The 15839-nt window shown below is 37.5% G+C and overlaps 1 long non-coding RNA gene across 3 annotated transcripts in view; it reads right to left on the reverse strand.

Moving 5' to 3' along the window:
* The window catches only part of LOC106873487 (uncharacterized), an 80392-nt gene that overhangs the window by 31726 nt on the left and 32827 nt on the right, over positions 1-15839 (reverse strand). Inside the window, exon 3 of one of the 3 annotated variants that reach the window (XR_001409887.2) lies at positions 9569-9759. The exons of the other annotated variants lie outside the window; for them this stretch is intronic. This is a non-coding gene — a long non-coding RNA (uncharacterized LOC106873487). Of the gene's footprint in view, positions 1-9568; positions 9760-15839 lie in introns of those variants that run through there. 3 annotated transcript variants of the gene reach the window in all.

The following is a 15839-nucleotide window of genomic DNA, read 5'->3' on the forward strand; positions in this document are numbered from 1 at the left end:
AGTTATAATAAAGAATTGCATTAATATAACTGATACATAAACCTATTCCAAATACTGTCCACCTACTTTTGGCTCACCCTGTATATATATATATATTATATCTATATTATCTATCTATATATATATATATATATATAGATATATATATCAAAATAAGCAACAAGGATATCCAGAGGTAATGCAGTACGATCGTTTCATGCAACTCCATTTAATTGAACAATGCAATCATTATATCAATTTAAAATACAGAGCAATCCTCAGCTGCACAAAGACATAGAATTTAATTAAATTAGAAGAGATGGACTCATTAATAGAATTATACCTAAAATCTCCAATATGTATATATGTGTGTGTGTGTGTTTATATGTGTATATTTATGTACCTATGTATGCTCTTGTTTTAATGTTTTATAATTGTATGTAAGTCTGCATACACGTGTGTGTGTGAATCCATGAATGTGAATATGTGTATGTTATGTATTCATGTACATACTGTATTTACATTTATTGGAAGCCACATTGATGTGTGCATATGATTTTCTCACACCGAGGACGGGTAACTACCCAGAAACCTAGCTCTATATCATGTAAGTTTAGAGAGTGCAGCAATGACATCTCTTGCATATACTATATGGGCACAAACTGTGTGCTGGTAGCCAACTGGAAAAGATGTTTTCCTGGGGCTAAATAACAGTAAAATCGTCTTTGTATAGGACTGCCACATTGCTGTTGTTGTTGGCACTCCGTCGGTTACGACGTCGAGGGTTCCAGTTGATCTGATCAACAGAACAGCCTGCTCGTGAAATTAACGTGCAAGTGGCTGAGCACTCCACAGACACGTGTACCCTTAATGTAGTTCTCGGGGATATTCAGCTTGACACAGTGTGACAAGGCTGACCCTTTGAATTACAGACACAACAGAAACAGGAAGTAAGAGTGAGAGAAAGTTGTGGTGAAAGAGTACAGCAGGGTTTGCCACCATCCCCTGCCGGAGCCTCATGGAGCTTTAGGTGTTTTCGCTCAATAAACACTCACAACGCCCGGTCTGGGAATCGAAACCACGATCCTATGACCGCGAGTCCGCTGACCAAACCACTGGGCCATTGCGCCTCCACTACTGCCACATTATGTTGGTAAATAGACGTTACTATGTAAGCATACATATCCTAAAATTTTTCCTATTTATTGAACGGCATACCACTTAAAAAATATGCATTATCCTTGTGACATTGTAATTGTTTATCCAGTCTATTCCAGAACAATTCCTTGAGCAAGTGCTTTCTACTTTATATTGATCAATGCTGTCAGTAGAATTAGTGAATGGAACGACATCTGGTTGTAAAGTCCAGCCTCAAATAAGACCCCATGCTAGGATAGAAAAACAGCCCTTAAACAAACACTAAATGTATATTAGAGCATAGGTAAAAATGATTTACATTCATTCTAGCACTTTATATTTCGAGTTCAAATCCTGCTGGGGGTCATCTTTTCCTTTCATCACTCAAGGGTCGATAAATTAAAGTACTTCTCAAGCACTGGAATTGATGGTATTGAACTAATCTCCTTCACCATAAAATTGCTGGCTTCATGTCTAAACCATTATATTATTATTATTATTATTATTATTAGTTTTATCATTGGTACTAGTAATGGTAGATATTCATGAAGATGTTAGGAATACAAAAAAAAAAGAGAAAAAATTGAGAACCATCACAAGGAAAATGCAAAAGATCTTGTGATAAGACCAAGTTTGCTACACAACCTGATTAATGTAGTATAGATCCTTCTTGAGTTGTATACATTCATAGGGCCAGTTTCCATGGCACATATATTTCCCCCTGGAAAGGATGCCTGTCCATTGCAGGATTACTTATTTTTGCCAGCTGAGTGGACTGGAACATCATTAAATAAAGGGTTTTGCTCAAGAACATAATGTGTCATCTGGTCCAAGAATTAAAACCACAATCTTAGGATCATGAGTCCAACACCTTAACCACTAAGCCATGCACCTCCTCCTTTAATAAAGTATGCAGAGTTATAATGTGGTCTGCTGGGAATATACATTTACCATGGGTCCTCAATTTCTTAATGGAGGCATCAGTGAGACATACAGCATGTCTTGAGTATTTTTGGTAGAACCTATTCTAATCCAGGTCCAACCATAGCCAATTTGTTCCAGAAGAAAGAAAGTCAGAGACACAGAGAAGGAGAAAGAGAAGAAATTGCCTCAGTACTAGACTGGTACTTTATTTATCAACTCCAAAATAATAAAAAGCAAAGTTGACCTTGGTAGGGTTTGAACTCAGAATGATCTCTACAAAGCAATCTATTCAGCACTCTAACGACTCTGCCATCTGGCTACCTATGTATGTGTTTATTGTTCCATGTAATACAAACATACAAATTAAGATATATCAACTTATTTTTCTTTTATTGTTTTTAAGATTTGCCAAAAGCAGCTTTTACCCAAATATTTCCAAATCTTGGTATGTTAATATAACTCTGTGTCTGTGAATTGCTACTGATTTAACATAACTCTAAATATAGATGGTAGAATGCCAAAATGAAAAATAAACAAACATAATTTGCATTCCTACAGTTCCAAAAACCATGCTAATGTTTATGGCAATGTTGTAAGTAAAAAGAAGAGCAGGTATTTAAAACTATGGCATGGTACATGGCTATGAATATGCAGAGAATTGTATGCTAATTCTTCTTATAAACTGTTTCCTTATAAACTTTACTGCAAAGAGATACAAAGCGTTGGTATAAAGATGTTTTAAATTTTGGCACAAAGCCTTAGAATTTTCAGGGGAGGATGTTGGTTGATTATATTAACCATGGTACTTGGTTGGTACTTATTTTATTGACCCCAAAATGATGAAAGGCAAAGTTGACTTTGATGGTATTTGAACTCAGAATATAAAGAGCCAGAAAAAATTCCATTTAATATTTTGTCTGACATGCTAACAATTTTACCTGCTAACCACAACTATGATGATGATGATGATACCAGGCACTGGCTCTCATTACTTCTGATCCTAACTGATTGGAAGTGTTATCATGTATATGTTTTGTCTTGGTATAAAAGATGGGCTACAGCAAATATTCTGCTCAATATCACAGATTTGCTTGTCAGTTGTTTGACCTTAACCAGTTGAGCATGTCCCTTAGTGGCTGACAATATGTGCATCTCTCATCATGAGCAGAAGTAGTGGGGGAGCATCATAGCCATGTGTGGAGAGGAATTCTTTGGGATTTGAATAATTCACCTCTGAAAACATGGGTGTTTCATTCAACATCCTTAAACAGCCCTCATTCAGGGACCTTTTGAGTAGGATGGGCTACTCAACCCGAAGGAAATTCTAACTGGTCCCCACCTGTAAGGTCATGTGCTGTTTGTCTTGATATGAGATCACCATGTTGCACACATGGTTGTAATGTATGTGCCTGGTGTATCCCCTTATCAGATGGGTAATCATGATGGGTATATTGGGCTTCGTATATTTGTACCCCAGTGTCACTTTGATGGCATATGGTGCTCTCTCACTCAATAATAATAATAATGATTATGATAATATTTGTTTCTAATATAAGCCCAAGGCCAGCATAGTTGGGGGAAGTGGTTGATTGACACCATCAACCTGAGTACCTGACTTTATTTTCTTGACCATAGAGGGATGAAAGGCAAAGTCCACATCAGTGGGATTTGAACTCAGAATATAAAGAACCAGGACAAATATTGCAAGGCATTTGGCCTAACCCTAATGGCTCTACCCATGCCCCACCCTGAATAATTTGTAATTTAGGAGAAAGCATTGGGTTTAATGGTGAAGGTGCATGGTTTAGTGGCTAGGGTACTGGACTCATGATTGTAAGATTGTGGTTTCGATTCCTGGAACAGGCAATGTAATGTGTTCTTGAGCAAAACACTTTATTTCATATTGCTCCAGCTGGTAAAAATGAGTGTTCCTTTGACAGACCAGCATCCCATCCAGGAAGGAATATATATGAGAAACTGGGAAACTGGCCTTATCCTGTTTATGGAGTAATATGGACTACCCATTGGCTTTAATGGTTAGTGTAGGGTCATGGAGTTGGGCATCTAAAAAGCTATTTGATGGTATAAAAGGTACACAGAATCATTAGCATGCCAGCTAAAATACTTAGTGGTATTTTGCCTATCTTTGCACCCTGAGTTCAAATTCCATCAAGGTCAGCTCTGCTTTCAGGGTCAATAATCAGCCATCACCCCTCCTTCAAAATTTCTGGCCTTGTGCCTATAGAAAAAAAGATTATTTTCAAATTTAACTGAAACAGAAATACGGTAATGAAAGAGTTTGGGTTGGATTGGTTTGGATTGCCTATGTCCAGTCCATTATAGGATGAAGGCTTTGCATGTTCTCTCGACCAACCACAGACTGGTATGGAGGCCATGAATTTGAGCTTGAGATCACACTGGTCTGATGAGCCTACTCTGCCACACTAGCTCAGCATGGCTTGGCAGAAGGGTGCAGTTTTTTTTTTTCATACTCTTACCCAGGAGTAGTAAAGTCAATTACATTGACTCCAGAGATCAACTGATACTTATTTTATCAACCCTGAAAGGATGAAAGGCAAAGCTGACCTCAATAAAATTTGAACTCAGAACACAAGGACAGACAAAATACTGCTAAGCATTTCGTCCAGGCTTGCTAACAATTCTACCAATCTGTCACCTAATGAAAGTATTAAAGCATGTTATATAGACCTAACTTTGCATATAAGACCTGGAACAATTCTTTGAAGTGGTGGGGGAAAAAAGTATGTTTTGTGTACCTTCAAATATGGTATAAAAGGGAGTGCTGAAAAGTCCCTGACTTTGGCTAAAAGAAAACACAGGAGGAACAATTATTTATAATTTTATTCAATGTATTCCCCTTTCAGATTCACACACTTATTGCAGCAGTCCTTCAGTTTTACTAAGTCTTGTAAAAGAACTTGGAAGGTTGGGCCTCCAACCAGGCCTTTTGTGAGACTCTTGAAGCCAGGAACTTTTCAGCAACCCCTCATGTGCCTCCCAGCTGCTAATCTAAGGGATGTGTTAATACTACAACTTTGGTTTCACTGTCATCTATTTATTGACTTCTTCTTCTATGTACTGAATAAGCCAAAAGGCCAATTTATTTAACCACCAGTGCTAAATGCTCTTGCTGGCATGCATTAATTACCACTACGTCAATCTGACATGAAAGTAGGTGGAGGTAAAAACTCAGTGTGTCTTCCTGTTCACTTATAACTGGTTGACATTGATGGCATTTAGTTTTTGAACAGCTGAAAATATTTTATCACGTGATTTCTTCCAGCAAAGAAGAGAGAGAAAAAAAAAAAAGTAGAGAAATATGATGCTAGTTTTTGAAGCTGGAAGTTGGTTGCATTTGCAAAGTCTACAAACAGCAGTGTTGCTGCATCAAAGAAGAGTTAAATAAATGAAAAACTGGTGCGTGATTGGAAGAAAAGTGATGCCTCTCCAAAGATGATGCGTAAGAATAAATATGTTGAGTTGAATTGGGAAATTATGTTGAAAATAAGGTCAAAGAAGACTGTCAAACAGCTATAAAGTTACATCATCATCATCATCATCTCTTAACATCCATATTCCATGCTGGCATGGGTTGGTTGGACTGTTTTACAGGATCTGACCTGTCAGGGGACTTTATCAGGCACCAATGCCTGCTTCAGCATGGTTTCTACAACTGGTTGTCCTTTCTAAAACCAATCACTTTACAGAGTGTACTGGGTGCTTTTTTGTGTCACTAGCAGAAGAGATGTTACAATAGTTTACAAGACAAGACTCTTAGATTGCGGGGGTAGAGTATTGAGGGAGGTGGCTTTATACCAGGTGATGAGAAGCAATAAAGTGAATGAAGGATAGGAACAGGCTTTTTGCTGTAGAGGAGATACATGGCCACCAAAGGGGGAAAAGGAGATGGCGGTGATGAGGTGTCAGAACATACCCTCAAAGTAGAAGAGGGTGAATGAATGTAAGGGGGATAGGGACACGAAGGTGAATGTGAGGAAGGGAGGGGCAGAAGATCATGTAAGTTCAGAAGAATGTGAAGTGAACAACAGATGGGAAGAGGTAGAGAAGCAAAAATATTTAAGTACTTGAGTGAGTGAAAACATACACCCAGATGAAAGTAAAGGTGTTTAAAGCAATTGGAAACATATTTTCAACTAACACCCTCTCCTCAGAGCTGTTGGTTTTGTGCCTAAATCAAAAATTATTTAGGCCAATGGATTAGCAAAATTATTACAGCATCAAAACAATTACTTTCAAGTATTTACTTCAGCTTTTTACATACTGAGTTCAAACCATACTGGGATCTACTTTGCCTTTCATACTTCTAGGGTTGATTTCAATCCCATTAAGGGTGGAATTTGTTCTTTATTTGTCAAAAATGGACAAAATAATTACTATTAACCCTATTCTTTTTCTCTCTTGTAAGAGAGACGAATGCACTGGTACAGTCATGTGTTGTGTATGGATGAGGACAGGTATGTGAAGAAGTGTCACACCCTAACAGTGAAGGGAACCTGTGGAAGAGGTAGTCCTAGGAAGACCTGGGATGAGGTGGTGAAGCATGACCTTTGACTGTTTGGCCTCATAGAGGCAATGACAAGCAACCGAAACCTTTGGAGATATGCTGTGTTTGAGAAGACCCGGCAAGCCAAGTGAGATTATAGCGGTGGCCGATGCCAGTGTCGCATAACTGACCCATTTGGAAGTACCCTTCAATTGTCTGGCAATATGCTGTGCTTGAGAAGACCTGTTGAATCAAGTGAGTGGCTGATGCCAGTGCCACCTGACTGGCACCCATGCCAGTGACACATAAAAAGCACCATTTGAGCATGGTCAATGCCAGTGGTTGGCATCCAGCTGTAGAAACCTTGCCAGGTCAGACTGAAGCCTGGTGCAGCCTTCTGGCTTGCCAGTCCACAGTCAAACTATCTAACCCATGCCAGCATGGAAAGTGGACGTTAAACGATGACGATGATGATGAAGTTACTTAGCAACTTAACTGTTGCTAGAAGCTTGAAAAAAAAACACCCAGGACACTATATAGTCTCTTTTCATTGCCAGCCAGGCTGCAGAAGAATGAGGCTAGTATGCTCCACTGGATGTGAAATGTAAATGTACATGCTTGACAAATTGCTAGTGTATTAAGAGAGAAGTTAGGTATGAGAGGAATTAGATGTGTGTGTGTGAGAGAGAAGACTGCACTGGTCTGGTCATGTGATGTGGACATGCCAACAACTCCATAAAGAAGTGCCAATCTCTCAAAGTAGATGGAACATGTGGAAGTGGGAAACATGGGACAAGATGCTGAAGGATGACCTCAGCACATTGGACTTTTGGGATGAGATGACAAAGGAGCGAAATACCTGGTGCCTTGCTGTACTCAAAAGGACCCATCCTCTACAGCAGAAGTGTTAAGGCCACTTCCTCTGGTCAAGAGCATTAACTTACAAGAGTCCTGTGTTGATGCCATGTAAAAGTGCTCATGCTGGTGCCACATTAAAAGACCCAGCACACACTGTAAAGTGGTTGGCATTAGGAAGGGCATCCAACTGAAGAAACCAAACCAAATCACACTGGAACCTAATGCAGCTCACCAGCTCTGGTCAAACCGTCCAACCCATGCCAGCATGGAAAATGGATGTTAAAGGAAGATGATTATTTTAGTGTGTACTGAGGCACTTTATTATGTCTCCAGCACTAGTGCAGTTTCTTTGTATCCTACAGGATTAATGAATCGTCAACACTCTCCATCATCACCATTCATTCAGGGCAAATAAGTGAATAAAAGAGATAGAAATGACAGATGAAGTAGGGATGAGAAGGAGAAATTTAATGAGAGTAAGATTGAAGAAACAGTGAGTGGGTTGATAGGATGGCAGAGCAGGGAGAAATGAAAGAGACAGTAGTTAGGGGAGGAGTAATGGAAGAGAGACTATAATAGCAGAGAGTAATGGGAGAGAGATGGTGATGGCAGTTGCATGGTATCTGATAAGAGAGCAAGAGAGGGTAAAGAATAGTGGTAAAAATAGTATATGAGAAAGAGTGATTGATGCCAATAATGAATGGCCAAAAGGGGAGGGAGAGAGAATGGTGGATGGGAGTCCGGAAGGGTTATGTGAGCTGAAAATAGAGAGAGAGAGCAATAGATTGTCTTGGAGATGAGTGATTACATGAGATAGTGTCAGAGAATGATGGATGTCAGTAAGGAGTAACCTGGACACACCTCATGATGGGAAAGGAAGAGACAGAGTGATATAGATGATACCTATGATACCCAAGTCCTCATGTTATGAAAAACAAAAAAAAAACAAAAAAAAAGAAAGAAAACCAGCCAGAAAATTATTATCCATAGTTGTTTATTATTTTTTTTTTCTTTTTATAGAGCCCTATCCCATTTATGTCCCATTTTAGACATTTCATCCAGCATATTGTCAGGACATGGTTTATACCCAATGGTTTGTACAAGTGTTTGGTAGCAAAATACATTCAACTATCATTCAATGACATAGGCTACCTGGCAGTAAATAGACTCAATGATAACAAACAATATCAAATGTAGCACAGGTGAATATATGCATGTATAAATGCATGCGTACATACATACAAACATGTATGTATGTATATATGTATATATAAATGCTGTGGAGGAGCAATGGCCCAGTGGTTAGGGCAGCGGACTCGTGGTCATAGGATCGCGGTTTCTGTTGTGCCTGTAATTTAAAGGGTCAGCTTTGTCACACTGTGTCAAGCTGAATATCCCCGAGAACTACGTTAAGGGTACACGTGTCTGTGGAGTGCTCAGCCACTTGCACATTAATTTCACGAGCAGGCTGTTCCATTGTTCAGATCAACTGGAACCCTCGACGCTGCAAGTGACGGAGTGCCAACAACAACAACAACATATATAAATGCATGTAACTATATATACGTACATATATATGTACACAAACATGTGTATATATGCATGCATAAATGCATGTGTATATACATACAAACATGTATGTATGTATGGCTGTGGGTAAACGTACTGCTGCAAAATCAAGCTTTTACCTCCAGTTTAAAAATATTACTGGGACCCCATCAGTGTGGACATTAACCGCATGTGGAACAAAAGGGCAAAAGCTCAATTTCAGTTTTAGGTATTTACAGACAACAGTAGGAGCACTGTATAATTTACAAGTGTTATTTTTTTTATAAGCTTATAATGATGAGCATCTTCAAATACTTCCATGAGCAAAACAACCTGATGCATCATTAATAAGTAAAGTACTGTAATGATGGAAAGAATGCTGAAGACTCTACTATCAACACCGCCCTTACCTCCAGAAGATATGCTGATTTGAAAAATAATCAACCCAACAAAAATATTTGATAATATTTTATGATAAAATTAAAATTTTAATGATGAAAATATTTTTTTGCTTCTTTTTCTTCATCAATGAAATTATTAAATTGTAATTTCTTTTTGATTATGTTTTTTTTTATTCATTTTTTTTTTCATTTTTTTTCTAATATTTTTGTCTGTATTTTAGATTAATTGGAACTTCGTTTTGAAATGTCTGTGAAAACATGTCTGTTTATTTTCCATTTGTTTAAAGTGGTGTTAAAAAGTTGACTCTAAGCCAAAATTCTTATTTATTCTTATCTCAAATATCTTGCTTTGATGGGTTGCTTCAACATGAAACAGCACAGTTTATACTGTAAGAAAAAAAAACCTAAATGTTACTCAATATTGGTAGACAAGTTCTAATTTGGGGTTAGTTTATTTTAAAAAAACCTTATTCTTATATTGTGTATAAGTCACACCTCTAGTTTAGAGTTAAACCTTGGTGCTCTACCCCTTCATGCTTTTAGCATTGTCCCATGTATAAGTCACACCATAGTTTTTTTCAATTAAGATCAAGTATCAAATAGTGTGATTTATATACTGTAAGTACCATAATTTCAACAGTTAAACCCATTCTGATATTGAGTCCTAGACTTTAAGTGACAAATGTTATACAGTAGTACCTCAGTATTTGAACAACTCTGATTGCAAATAAATCGTGCTATGTATATATATATATATATATATATATATATACACACACTAACCGAATCTGACAACTGGCATCCATGCCAACCTCTCCTTCATTGGACACTAAACTCTGCTTGTGAAGACCTGTTGGGGCAAGTGAAATCAGAATCGAAATCGAAATTGAACCATATTCGATGACTGGCACCTGCGCCAGTGGAGCACTAACAGCACTGTCCAAGCGTGTTCATTGCCAGAGCAGCTGTCTAGCTTCCGTGCTAGTGGCCTGTAAATAGCACCATTTGAGCGTAAACGTTACCAGCGTCGCCTTCTAGCACTTGTGCTGGTGGCACATTAGAAAATCATTCGAGCGAGGTTGTTGCCAGTGTCGCTGGACTGGCTCCCGTGCAGGTGGCATGTAAGAAACACGTTTTGAGTGAGGCCATTGCCAGTACCGTGTGACTGGCCCTTGTGCCTGTGGCACGTAAAAGCACTCACTTCACTCTCGGAGTGGTTGGCTTAAGGAAGGGCATCCAGCTGTAGAAACTCTGCCAGATCAGATTGGAGCCTGGTGCAGTCTTCTGACTTGCCAGTCCTCAGTCAAATCATCCAACCCATGCTAGCATGGAAAGCAGACGTTAAACGATGATGATGATGATGATACAATTGGTCATGTTAAATACATAAATACTTTAATAGTATTAATACTTTGATACAATAGAGCACCCAATATAAATTCAGTATATAATATTCTCATTGAATATATTTAACTAAAGAGTTATATATATGTATGTATAAATAGATAGATAGATAGATATAAATATATATATAAAACATGATTTATTCGTAATCAGAGGCATTCGTAAACCAAGGTACTACTGTATTAAATGAATATGAGAAAGACAGGAGATAAAGCACGATTTATTCATGATCAAGGTTGTTCGAAAACTGAGGTTCTACTGTAATTGTTAAAATCAACAATAAAGTCTGAGGAAACAAGTAAGGGTCTGCAGTGACCTCCCACTACCTTTTGCTTCAGTATTTCCTCTCTCTCTCTCTCTCTCTCTCTCTCTCTCTCTCTCTCTCTGTTTGGCACCACTAGGAAACAACAGTCTCTATTGAAAGATACTGAGAGAATCAAATTAATGCAAGAACTCTAGGGTGCCTAGGGATCTTTAGAGACTACATAAAAAGCTATTTCATTCGTAAATGTTGAATCAGAGTATAATTACACTAAATTATCTAATTAGAAAAAAGTTAATATTTTGTGTGTGTATGTGTGTGTGTGTGTGTGTGTTTATGTACAGACTTCGTTTTGTGGTAGTATGTTTATCCACAAATATATACATACATATATATATATGCATATATAAATGCATGTAACTATATATATGTACACATACACACACACGTGTATATATGCATGTATAAATGCATGTGTATATACATACAAACGTATAGATGTATAGATGTATATACGTATCAATAGTCGTATGTATGGCTGTGGGTTAATGTACTACTGCAAAAACAAACTTTTACCCCAGTTTTAAAATATTACTGGGAGCCCTTACAGTTTCTGCAGACTAGGGATTTATGAATTCTAAATCTGGCATTGGGTACTTGAATAATTAGATATTTCCTTTTCCTTGTGGTAAACCAAACTATTGCACTTTTGAACTGTTTTAAACTGTTGAACTAAAGAAGAGATAAGGGAAAAAAACTGATGAGTCAGGGGAAAAGAAGATATAGAAGTGAAAGAAGAAGATGATAATGATAATAATGAAGAAGAAGAAGAGTATGAGATGCAGCCTGGCTATAATTAAGATCATATGCAGTTACTATCTAATTTCAATCTGAGGGAACATATAGACAAGTACTTATAATTTTTTTTCTGTGAGATTAATATACTAACCTAGTGGTAAGTGTGTTGGTCTCTCAATCAGAGGGTCATAGCCAATGTTCCCTCTTGTTTTTTGCTGTGGACATATGCAGCAATTTCATTGTGTGTAAATTTTGTCTTTCTTTGCATCTGTGTGGGTGTCCATCACCAAAGGTTCTTTGTGCCGGTGGCACATGAAAAGCACCATTCAAGCGTGGTCAATGCCAGTGCTGACTGACTGGCCCTGTGCCAGTGGTATGTAAAAAGCACCATTCAAGCATGGTCAATGCCAGTACCGCCTGACTGGCCTTCGTGCTGGTAACACATAAAAAGCACCCGCTACACTCTCAGATTGGTTGGCATTAGGAAGGGCATCCAACTGTAGAAATTTTGCCAGATTGGATTGGAGCCTAGTGCAGCCTTCTGGCTTGCCAAACCCTCAGTCAAACTGTCCAACCCATGCCAGCATGGAAAGCAGATGTTAAACGACGATGGCGATGACGATGATGATGATGATCCTGAAGACAGTGAGTTGGCGGAATCGTTAGCACATCAGACAAAATGCTTAGCAGCATTTCTTCTGACTCTTTATGTTCTGAGTTCAAATCTCATTGAGGTCAACTTTGCCTTTCATTCTTTCAGGATTGGTAAAATAAAGTACCAACCAAGTATGGGGTTGATGTAATCACCTTGTTCCCTCACCTCAGAAATGGTTGGCCTTGAACCCTGCAATGAACTGGCATCCTGTTCAGGGGTAATGTTGTGATCTTGGTCACTGAAATGCCATGGAAACAAGGTGACTGGTTTTTTATTCAACAAAAACAATAACAACCATGTAACAAAAACATCTTTAAATGATTATTCTGGAGCATATTCACCATCTATTTCAATTACTGCTTCCCATTTGCTTGTCAGACAGTCAGACCATCATTTAAAAATGTTTTTGTTAAATATTGTTATTGTTTTTGTTGAATAAAATTTGTTGTAAAAAAGCCACAATAATTATGCACCAACCCAATATGTATGCATGTGTGTATATATGTTTGTGTGTCTGTGTTTTTCCCCGCAACATCACTTGACAATCGATGCTGGTGTGTTTACATCCCCATAATTTAGCAGTTCAGCAAAAGATATCGATAGAATAAGTACTAGGTTTACAAAGAATAAGTCCTGGGGTTGATTTGTTCGACTAAAAGGCGGTGCTCTAACATGGCCACAGTCAAATGAAACAAATAAAAGAGTAAAAGGTAGAAGAGTATACGAGGGATTAATGAAAAGTTTTGAGCCCCGAAGGCCTTTGAGCTTTCAAGTCTTGTACCTTCATCAGAAGTCTTGTACCATGTTTTGTTTTTTTTTTGAGGTTTGAGACTTTTCATACACCCCTTGTATATCGTTTGTAGAAAACATAAATCCAGAGGAGAAGCACACTCTAAGATATAGAGCAGTCTATATTTTTTTCTGGGGATGGCCAGTTTATGGGATTACCTTGGGTTTCCTGTCTATAAAGGGTTTAGTTTTATGGTGTATTGTCAGACCCCAAAATTGTTGACCTAAGACCTCTTCGAAATATAACTATATAATACACACACACATGCATACATGCACACATACACACGTGCACTCACACACATACACACAGACACAACTATATTTTGAAAAGGTCTTAGGCCAACAGGTTTTGGTGTTTGATGATACATCATAAAGTTAAACCCTTTATGGACAGGAAACCCAGGGTAATCCCATAAACTGGCCTTCCCCAGAAAAATATGTATACACACACACATATATAGGTACAGAGATATATATAGGCACAGATATGGCTGTGTGGTAAGGAACTTGCCTCTCAACCACATGGTTCTAGGTTTTTGCCCTGCTGTGTGGCACCTTTGGCAAGTGTCTTCAACTATAACCTCAGGCTGTGTGTGTGTGTGTGTATGTGTGTTTGTTTGTAGCACCACCACTGCTTCACAATGAGTGTTGGTGTGATTATATCGCTGTAACTTAGTGGTTTAGCAAAAGAGATTGATAGAATAAACACCGGGATTTTAAGAAAAGTATTGGGGTTGATTCATTTGACTAAAATTCTTCAAGGTGGTGCTCCAGCATGGCTGTAATCTAATGACTGAAACATTTAAAAGATATAGATTTATATATATATGACAAGCAGAACATTAAGGGTGTGAAAATAAGAGGGAGGGAAAGCTGCCCCAACATTAGCCTAGAACTCATTTATAGACTGGAGCAACATGAAATGAAGTGCCTTGCCCAAGGACACAACACACTGCTTGCTCTTGGAATTGAACCCTCAACAGTATGATTGATCATGAGCCCAACAGCCTAACCACTCAGCTAGATGCCTTCACAGTTCTGTGTAATGTGTTTTCTATTTTCGTTTTATACTGACATATTTAATTTCCCTCTTAAACTTGATTTTCTTTAAAATAAAAATAAAATAACATTTGAAAGCTCCTTTGCATCTAATTCACACCAATAGAGTAGTTCTACAGTGTTTCCATAGACTACGGTAATGAACTGTGACATGCCTTGAAAACTTGAGAGAATTAAGCCAATTAAGGTGTCAGATTGAAGAAGAAAGAAAAAAAAAAAAGGAAAAGAATGTTCTTAAAATATCCCTGCTTTAGAAATATTACAAAAATGAATAGTGGGTACCTGAAAGCAATGGACTGCACTGGTAGATGAAATAATAAATAGTTTTCGACAAAAAGTATTTACCATGTTAGCAATGTTCATTGTTGATTAAGTGGTCAGAAGCAGAAAAGAATGTTAATGAGAATTGCAGGTAGACTGACCTTAAAACCAAATGAGATGAAGCATTGGATATTTAAAAGTACATTGAGGTAAGTAGAGTAAGAGGAATATTAATACACTGGGCTAACCCTTTTGTTACCATGTTCCTGTGGAAATATATTGTATTCGTTTCAGCTAATTATGTTCTTGTTTCACTTAATTTGTTTCAATTAATTGAAATAATTATGAAAATAATGAAGAAAGTAATTTTCCATTATTAAGCTGATATTTGGGACATAAATTAACATGAAATTTCAATGGAAGATTTTAAATTATATCACTTTAATTCTTTTGTTACCATAATTCTGATGAAATATACCTATACTGTTTTCATTTTAGTTAAATAATGAAGAATACAGAGAAAGTAACTTTGCCATTTCTTTTACTTGTGTCAGTCATTTGACCACGGCCATGCTGGAGCACTGCCTTTAGTCAAACAAATCGACCCCATGACTTATTCTTTGTGAGTCTAGTACTTATTCTATCGATCTCTTTTGCCGAACTTCTAAGCTATGGAGACGTAAACATACCAACATCAGTTGTCAAGTGGTGGTGGGGGGCAAACACCGACACACAAACATATAAATATATATATATATATATATATATATGTATATATATGTATATATATACAATGGGCTTGTTTTAGTTTCCATCTACCAAATCCACTCACAAGGCTTTGGTCAGCCTGAGGCTATAGTAGAAGATGCTTACTTGTCCAAGGTGCCACACTGTTGGACTGAACCTGGAACCATGTAGTTGAGAAGCAAGCTTCTTACCAAACAGCCATGCCTGTACATATATTATTAACCCATTAATGTTCAGATTACTCTGTCAAATGTAATACTTACTTATTCATGTTGTTTTCAATTAGCTTTAAGATTTTGATGATGTAATTCTTTATTTTTAGAATGACATTGCAAGATAGGAATATGAGGCCAAATCTGGCCAGTTTGAACATTAAACAGGTAGAATATTTGGGTTGGATATAATTAGTTTAAATGCTAAAGAGTTAAGCTGATGTTTGGGACATAGATTAATCTGAAATTTTGATGAATGGGTTTAATTTGGATCACT

This window comes from Octopus bimaculoides, chromosome 2, assembly GCF_001194135.2.
Source record: "Octopus bimaculoides isolate UCB-OBI-ISO-001 chromosome 2, ASM119413v2, whole genome shotgun sequence".
Taxonomy (NCBI): domain Eukaryota; kingdom Metazoa; phylum Mollusca; class Cephalopoda; order Octopoda; family Octopodidae; genus Octopus; species Octopus bimaculoides.